The following is a 9,798-nucleotide window of genomic DNA, read 5'->3' as shown; positions in this document are numbered from 1 at the left end:
TTTCATGATGTATTGTCCGATGGAGCACCATAACCCTCGCCTTCATTTCTCCTAGGCTCCTGAACAACATAGCAAATGTCTGATAGTCTTGTTTCAAAACCATGCATATCTTGATGACATCGAACAATGTCCCTCCTTGTTTCACAAAGGGTCTTTGTTAGGGAATGGACTTGTGCCTGGAGCGCAGATACAACATTGCTTTGAGCTTGCATATCTTGATCATGAGGCAGTTTGGAGATTGCCTTAACAACCAACCTAGTATTACGCAAGAACGTGCTTTTGGCACTGTTAGTGGACAGGTACTAACCCACTACATGAAGAGCTGACATTGCGGTTATAGTTGCCTCGCCACCTTCAGAAGGTGGCGGTTCCACCATTTTTTCCATAGCTCGCTGAAAAGTTGAGTTTTTTTACATTAGTAGTACCAGAACAGAAGATATTAAGGAGGTAGCAAAACCAAACAAAATAGCTTTGGTCTATATACATAACTTATTCTGGTCAACCCATGTAAAATATTAGTTGTATTTTATTGCAAAGTACATAATAAAACCAGGTTCCAAACATATGACCATGTACCATCGCTAATGTATTGTCTATTTCTTCACATTGTATTGAGGGCTAAGGATAAAGAGACGAAGTTTATAATACGGTAAGCATAGTATGACATCATTCATATCACAAAACAACTGAGAACAGACAAACAAGAAATTGTAACATTGTGTGGGCAAGTCCAGCACGGAACTAGATTACGGGTCAAGATCAAAGGAACATCACTCCTCTCTTTTAAACCTTGTAAGGTGCAATGATACGCTAAGACAATTGTGTATAAAATTGAAAAGACTAATAGACATTGGCTGCAAACCATGCAGTTCAAGGCACATGTCAGAGTAAGTAGTAGTTAAAAGGCATGAGGATTAAGGACTTACAACAACGGCTTTGACTGGTGTAGTCATGCCCTTCTTCTTGCTGGTGTGACAGTCCTTGAAGATTTCCACATCATTTGGTTCAGGTACTTTTTGGTCCTTGCGGGCTTTCCTCTGCATTTGGAACAAGTCAATATAGATATGATAATATGTACAACGAAAAGAGTGAAACATCAGCTAATTACAAGAGCCTCACAGTGTGCAATATAGCTACGAGATCCTGTCGTCTGTTGGAATTTCACTTCGTACGGTTGGCCTTGTTCTTTGATCAGTTCACCTACAAGAAGATAGATTTGTGTGGCACATGCGTAAATAGGACTTCAACATGTGATCTGATCACATATATATAATGTGCCGAATACTTCGGATCAGACCAGTGTTTAATGAGGCCCCTCCAGTCTTCATCTGATATGTTTTCCACTGGAGATGTTTGGGAAAGTTCACTGTTAGCCTTGCCTTCAAAGTGAGTTTTCCTCAAGTTATATCGATACTGTCGTAGAGCAGACTTGAAAACATGGGTGCAAGCTTGTTTGGTTGCATCATCTTGGCTATCCAACTTGAACCTCATCTGTTGAAAATTATGGGAGTCTCATTTTCAGCAACCTAGAAAGTATGGGACAGAGCAAGACGATATTACTAGTTTCCATACATAACCATACTTACAGATAAATGGTCGAGGAAGGTGTTGAACTGGGTTTCGTCTTTGTCATTCCTGTACTGAATCCATGTTGGGAGGATACGTACATGACATCTAACGGCAATGGCTGCCTCTGATACTAACTTGGCTGACTCTGTAGCATCACATGGCCCTTTTAAACCTGCCTCAAAATGGATCTCCATTCTTCCTCCTCTAGATTTAGTTAACCTATCGAGCATTATCCCTGATGTTTGATTCCTCTTGCGCCTAGGTGCTAGTCCAACAACGAACATAGGAAGTGTTAGTGTACATCAAACTGTGAGACTACATATAAAGAAGCATGCAACTGTAATTTGACTCCAGCAACTACCTTCTTGCTGTTGAAGCTCACAAGGTTCATCTGATCTTGCCATCTCGTCTTGTGTCAAGAGTGCTTGGGAAGTTGTGTCAGGTGGCAAGGGAGCTTGGGAACATGCTGCTAGCTCAGTTGACGCACGAGTAACTCGTGCAGCTAGTAGTACTGTGGTAGGTGTTGCAAGAACTAGGGCTGTCTCTGCTTGTTTGGTGGCAGCTATTTGTTTCTGTTTGGATTTTTTGTAGCTCGTGTAGCATGGGATGCCCTGTCTGTAGAATTTTTCGCTGGACTTTGACCTTCAATTGCACCATTAGTACCAGCAGAATCTGCAGGATTCATCCGCTTCTCATTCCCTGCCATTCTGCGTTTCTTCCCCTTTCTCTATTCCATGTTAAGTCAAGCCGACAAGAAAAATGAATAACAATTTAGTTCTTCAGAACAAATTGATGCGTGATGCAGATGAACTGAACTTTGATGTTAGACAACCACATGACAGGAGGATGTAGTATGTATGAAAAACAGGATGGAAGAGATAACCAGAACTATGATGTGTAAACTAAGCAGAAGACATTTCACCAAATTAGAAGCAATGCAATGGAAGGTAGACACCATATGAAAGATGCTACAAATATCGCTCTGCCAAGTTAACGGTGTCTCATCATAAATGGCGTTTAAACAAATGTGAAGCAGTACAAGAAATAAATCATATGCAAGATGCAAACAACATCACACTACCAAGTTAGAGGTCTCTCGTCATTAGTGCCATTGCATATTCACAGCTTATGATGTATAAACTAAGGAGAAGGCATTTTAACAAATTAGAAGCAATGAAAGCTAGACACCATATAAAAGATGCAACGAATATCACTCTACCAAGTTAAAACTATCTCGTCATAAGTGCCATTTCAAAAAATTAGTAGTACAAGCTAGAAAAGAATGCGAGATGTAACCTATATCACACTCTGAAGTCAAACGTGTCTTATGATAAGTGATTGTTGCAGGTTACACAATAGTAGTAATTTGATGTAAGAACATGGTGTGATAGACAGATATTGTATGTTCTAGAAACAGGAACACGTGTCTTATTCAAGTATAATGTGTAAAGTAAGCAGATGGAATTCAACAAAATTAGAAGCAATACAAGCTAGACATCACACATAACATGCAACCACATATAGCAGTGCCAAGTTAGAGGGAGCACCGGTGATGGTGCACTAGGGGAGACGTGCTCATCATAAACACAGCTTTGTTGAGTGTCTATGCATGTGTTGTCTTGGAAATCATCTTGGGGGTGTGGAGGAGTAGAAACTGTAGAGGCCCTCCATTTGGAAGGAGAACCTTTATCCGCTGCCTTGCTAACTTCCTTCGGCTTTATTGATTTTGAATTGTCAAGTAAAACCGACAAGAAAACGCAATAAAATTCTCTCTTTAGAACTCATTAATGCATGGTACTGACAATCACTACTTTGACGTAAGGCAAACACATGATACCAGGATGGAATATGTACGAAAAATAGGACGACATGGCTGTTCACAACTGTTTGTGTAAACGAAGCAGAAACCATTCCAACAAATAAGAAGCAATGCAAGCTAGACACCACATGAAAGATGCAACCAATATGACTCTGCCAAGTTAAAAGCGTCCCATCATAAATGGAATTTCAACAAATTAGAAGCAGCGCATGCTATAAATCATATGAAAGATGCAACTAATATCGCACTGCATATACTAAAGGTGTCTCGTCATATTGATTGATGCGGGATACAAAAAAACAATAGTTTTATGTAAGGACATGCTTAATACACAGATGTACTATGTACTAAATACAGGAAGGCATGTCACATTAACAGGTATAATGTATAAGCTAAGCAGACTAGCACATGCAGTTTAACCAGATTGGAAGAATTACAATCTAGACACCACATGCAACATGCAACCACATATCACGCTGCCAAGTTAGAGCAAGCACCTGCGATGCTAGTGTAGGGGAAATGCTGTAATCAACTACAGAGCTACGTTCACTGTCTTCATCTAGACTTGCTGTTTCTTGAGAATCATGTTGGGAGGCTGACGCTGCATTCTTTAAATGAGGAGTAGTCCACTTGCCTGCCTGCCTCATCATAAGTGAATGATGAGGGATACACAATAACATTAGTTTGATGTAAGAACATGGTTAATACATAGATGTACTAGTATGTACCAAAAACAGAAAGGCATGTCATATTCAAAGGTATAATGTGTAAGCTAAGAAGATGCAATTTAACCAAATTCGAAGCAATACAAGCTAGACATCCGACTGAAGTGGTGAGCATGATCATCTAGGGCCTGAGAGCCTGGTGGGAGGCGGGCTGCTTCGCCACCATCTCGGCTTTTTAGTTGGCTTCCAGGTGATGCCTGTCCTTGATGGGCTTGTCACTGGCTCGGCCAGTGCCCTGACTAGCTATTTGTCTTCTGGTGCTCACGGGATGGTGGTTCATGTAAAAAATATCTTTCCTTATCTTAATAAAGACCGACTTCGGCCTTTCGAATACAAGCTAGACACCATATGGAACATGCAACCACATATGACACCGCGAAGTTAAAGCAAGCACCTGGGATGGTGGTTCATTGCGAGCGAGGTCATCAACTCCAGAGCTACGTTTACCGTATCCATCTGCTAACACTGCACCCTTTATAGCACTGTAACGTGTCGTGCCTACCCGCATACCAAGCTGGAGCGACTTCTCTCTTTTCTTTTCTGCTTCTCTCGAGGCAAACTCTGAAATACCCTTGCAAAAAAACCACAATAGTGAGAGTATGGGTGAAGTGTGTGCAGAACTAGTGCACTGTAAAAGTAGCAGATAGCAGGTGGTTGAAAAATAAATGAAAGGAGACATATGATAGCTCTACAACATTGCATGGCAAACAAAATTAGATTCTACCCCGTATGATTTTGTAATATATGAGCACAGGAAATGCAGGTACTCCTCCAGCACACCACCACATGTGGTCATATCTAAGATAACAGTCGACTGAAAATAAATAGGTCAGTCGATTTTTTAATGAACCGTCCGCTCTATAAGGAACGGGCAGATGGCCTTCGTCTACCTCTCTCCAGTCACTTTTGTCGATCTTTCTCGAACCGCCAGCGACCACCGGCCCAGACCCCTGCCTCCGCCGCCCCGTCCTCCCCTCGACCTCACACCACCACCGTGCTTGGTAGCGCCCCCAGGCCATCCCTTTAATCCTAGCCGACCTCCAAATTGGGCGCCAGTAGCTCTAGGCCCCACACGCCCCTAGGATAAACACCAAGGCGCTGCTTCCCTGGCATAATAGGCATACTAGCGCCTGTTATGCCGGGGAATGCTTCCGTTAATTGGGAATCAACTGACCAGAAATTGAAATTCAGGGGGGCGACGGACTTCTAGATAAGGTGAAATAGTATATGAGGAGAAACCTTGTGCATCGCGAGTTACTAGGAACATCTAGTATGAAGAAGAAGCGGTCAACTAGTGTCTTCTATGGAATGAATACCGTGCAAGCAGCCACATAAGATTTGCACGAATAAGGGAAGAGGAGTACCCTTATTGGTTGCCAGTTTGGTCTCGATATGTCGCGGCGATCTTCTTGTTTTTCCCTGGGGAACCGATGTTTTCGAGAGCCATGGTTCCTTGGACAAACCCATGGCCAAATTGTTGACTGTGTTGCCGTGGCCGTATATCGACGGAGGGGAAGCAGATCCGAGGCGGCGAAGGACGGCGTAGCAGGAACAAGTCCGGTGCGGTGGACGGTGGCGAAGTTGGAGCGGCAGCGGTGAGGCACAGGACGGCGTGGTTGAACTGGCTCGGGTATGGATGGCTCGGCCTTGGTTTCAAATACTAGCCGTGGAGGGCGTTGCGGTTGAGGTTGCGGTGGACGACGACGTTGGGGTATCGGCTCTGGCGTGATGGAGGAGGGCGGCAGTTGATGGGTGGGATGGGGTGGCGGACGAAGGACGTTGGGGTTTCGCGGCTGGTGGAGAGGTAGTTTTTGCGCCCATGGAGTACGAATGGGGAATCTGACGGGTGGGCAGGGGGGAGGGGGGAACCATGTTTCGGTCTGGGACACACATGTTTTTGGCTTTTTTGAACAGAAGATGGGACGCGCTTGTTTGAAATTTGGGGAAGGTACAAACTTTGCCCCCCTCTTAAATTTTGGACCTACTGCGGGTCGGGGGTAGGATGGTAATCTCAGGTGTCCCAAATAGTGGGCGGGAGCGATTTCGGCCGCGCGCATGTGTGCTTAGGCGGCCATTGTGTATGAATGTTTTTCGGAGGCGGTTGCGTGGCGTCTAGATGAAGCTACAAACCTACCCCGGTTTAGACATTTGGACGTCGGGCCGGTAGGTTTCATGGGTCGGAGTTATTAGAAAAGTAATTTCCTTGTACTACCAAACATTGGTCTCACGCGGTTTCGGGCGAGTAGAGGCTCTTTTGGCGCTTCGTTCGAAATTTTGAAACACAAGCATTCACGTTTAGAGTACTCTTGAACTATGAGGATTGACCTAAATAGACAACATTATATTTGACTTTGTATGTTTGAAAACCTCATTAAATTATCCGCTTCTTTTTGAAATTTTGACACTTGAAAATCCTATAACTATGATTATTTTGAAATGGAGGAGCTAAATTTGAATCTATTTTGTACACGACTACATATGCTATTATGTACAAAATCAGAGCAAAGATTGGTGCCCCCATAATTTAGGTATGATTTACAAATGCCATGATATCAAATTCAAATAATTGAATGGACTTCATGTTGAATTCAATTTTTTTAAACCACCTTAAGTTGAATTCAAATATATGATAGTTCATAGGTAGCTATTTATAATGTTCATTGTGTAACTTTCGTATGTATAATGTGCTTTACACACCCAACATGAACTATACTCACGTTTATATTCGGTTGCTAAAGCAATGCATTGTCTGGAGTTCAAAATACTAACTATGTGGATCAATTGTGGCGAATAATAACATAGACATGCTCAAATTCGATAGAATCTAGATGTCTGATGGATTAATGACCGTTCCTTATGCGAATTGCAAAAATCATGATCCCATCGTAATATTTGGATACAATTTATATCTTTAATCAATGTGTACAACAGTCTTTTACGTGTAGTTTCACTCTCCATCGGTGGTCTCTCACACATGCTCACACACTCTCTCCCAAGGTGTCTTTCTCGCACACATGCTCTAGATATAACCCTCCCTCCCTCTCGTAACCATTTACAACTGTTTTCACTAACCTTTATCACAAGCACTCTTCCTCTCGCAAGCATACACATGCACAATCCCCATCGACCCTTTCTATATACATGGACCTGCCTACGTCTCTCCTGTATGCACATTATCTTTAGGCCTGTCTCTCACGCATTGTCTCACACCTCTCTTCCTAATCGACGAGTATTATTCTAGCAGAGCATTCTGTAGGATGCCCCTTAAAGTTAGGTTGGACGAATAGTAATATCAGAGATAAAGGGGTTACCTTAGTCCGAGAACCTAGGGTTACAAATCCTAACTAGCTTTGTCAGTGGACACAGAGTCCTTCACAATTCTGCTATCTTTGTCTTGTACGACTAGTGTAGGACCTTGAAGTATGTCTAGAGGGGGGGGGGGTGATTAGACTACTTGACCAATTAAAAACTTAACCTTTTCCCAATTTTAGAGTTTGGTAGATTTTAGCTATCTTTGGACAAGTCAAGCAATCATCACACAATTCAAGCAAGCATGCAGAGAGTATATGAGCAGCGGAAATTAAAGCATGCAACTTGCAAGAATGTAAAGGGAAGGGTTTGGAGGATTCAAACGCAATTGGAGACACGGATGTTTTTGTCATGGTTCCGATAGGTGGTGCTATCGTACATCCACGTTGATGGAGACTTCAATCCATGAAGGGTAACGGTTGCGCGAGTGCACGGAGGGCTCCACCCACGAAGGGTCCACGAAGAAGCAACCTTGTCTATCCCACCATGGCCGTCGCCCACGAAGGACTTGCCTCACTAGCGGTAGATCTTCACGAAGTAGGTGATCTCCTTGCCCTTACAAACTCCTTGGTTCAACTCCACAATCTTGTCGGAGGCTCCCAAGTGACACCTAGCCAATCTAGGAGACACCACTCTCCAAGAAGTAACAAATGGTGCGTTGATGATGAACTCCTTGCTCTTGTGCTTCAAATGATAGTCTCCCCAACACTCAACTCTCTCTCATGGTATTTGGATCAGGTGGAAAGAAGATTTGAGTGGAAAGCAACTTGGGGAAGGCTAGAGATCAAGATCCATATGGTAGGAATGGAATATCTTGGCCTCAACACATGAGTAGGTGGTTCTCTCTCAGAAATGGTAAGTTGGAAGTGTAGGTTTGTTCTGATGGCTCTCTCCATGAATGAAGAGGAGGTGGATGGGTATATATTGCCTCCACACAAAATCTAACCGTTACACACAATTTACCAAACTCGGTGGGACCGATTCAACAGACTCGGTCGGACCGATTTAGTAAACCTAGTGACCGTTAGGATTTTCGGTGGGACCGACATGCAACTCGGTAGGACCGATATGGTTAGGGTTAGGGCATAACATAATCTCGGTGAGACCGATTACACAAACTCGGTGAGACCGATTTTGGTAATAAGCTTTTCAGAGAGTTGGCCAGGTAAACTCGGTGGGACCGATTCGCTCATTTCGGTGAGACCAAAATGTTACGAAAAGGAAACAGGGAGTTTACATTGCAATCTCAGTGGGACCGATCGCTCACTTCGGTTAGACCGAAACGTTATGAAGGGAAACAGAGAGATTACAACCCCATCTCGGTGAGACCGAGATCCCTATCGGTAAGACCGATTTGCCTAGGGTTTGTGGCAGTGGCTATGACATTTGAACTTGGTGACGCCGGATAGAAAGAATCGGTGGGACCGATTTTGACTTTGGGTTTAGGTCATATGTGGATGTGAGGAAGTAGTTGAGGGTATTTGGAGCATATCACTAAGCACATGAAGCAAGAGGCTCATTAAACAACACCTCATCCCTCCTTGATAGTATTGGCTTTTCCTATAGACTCAATGTGATCTTGGATCACTAAAATGTAAAATGAAGAGTCTTGAGCTTTTGAGCTTGAGCCAATCCTTTGTCCTTGATATTTTGAGGGATCCACTTTCATCATCCATGCCATGCCATTCATTGAGCTTTCCTGAAATAATAGTCTTGGAATAGCATTAGCTCAATGAGCTATATGTTGTTATGAATTACCAAAACCACCTAGGGATAGTTGCACTTTCAATCTCCCCGTTTTTGGCAATTGATGACAACATATAGATCAAAGCTTCGACAAATGATAATAAGATTGAAAAACATCGTCGCTTTGAGAAGTATGTGATAAGCAAGAGCTCCCCCCAAATTTGTGCATAGTTTAAAATTTGCTTTGGACTGCAAATGCACAAGGAATTAGGCTCATGGGTTACTCTTCCATGTCACATACATCTTGGTGGAGCACTCAAAATAATAAAGATTGAATACATGCACTCATCACCAAGCAAAGTGAATGATCATATAAGGATAGGTAAGATAATATCATCTAACAAGCATAAGTGTAGCTTATGATCAAACACATGATCATCAATGTCTCACAGATAACAACATAGTATCTCAAGCAATCAAAAGCAAACAAAGTTTAACCACCAAAGCAAGAGAGAACAAAAGCAACACACACACACACTCTCTCTCGAAACCTATGATCTATACATTTTTCTCCCCCTTTGGCAACAAGTTACCAAAAAGTTCATAGAGAATGCATAGTGCTAGATCGACTCTCAGGCTTGATCTTCAGGTGGTGGTGTAGAGATGGCTCCTTGGACAAAGGCTTCAGTT

This window comes from Triticum dicoccoides, chromosome 5B (genome assembly GCF_002162155.2).
Source record: "Triticum dicoccoides isolate Atlit2015 ecotype Zavitan chromosome 5B, WEW_v2.0, whole genome shotgun sequence".
Taxonomy (NCBI): domain Eukaryota; kingdom Viridiplantae; phylum Streptophyta; class Magnoliopsida; order Poales; family Poaceae; genus Triticum; species Triticum dicoccoides.
Note: the sequence above shows the minus strand (reverse complement) of the source record.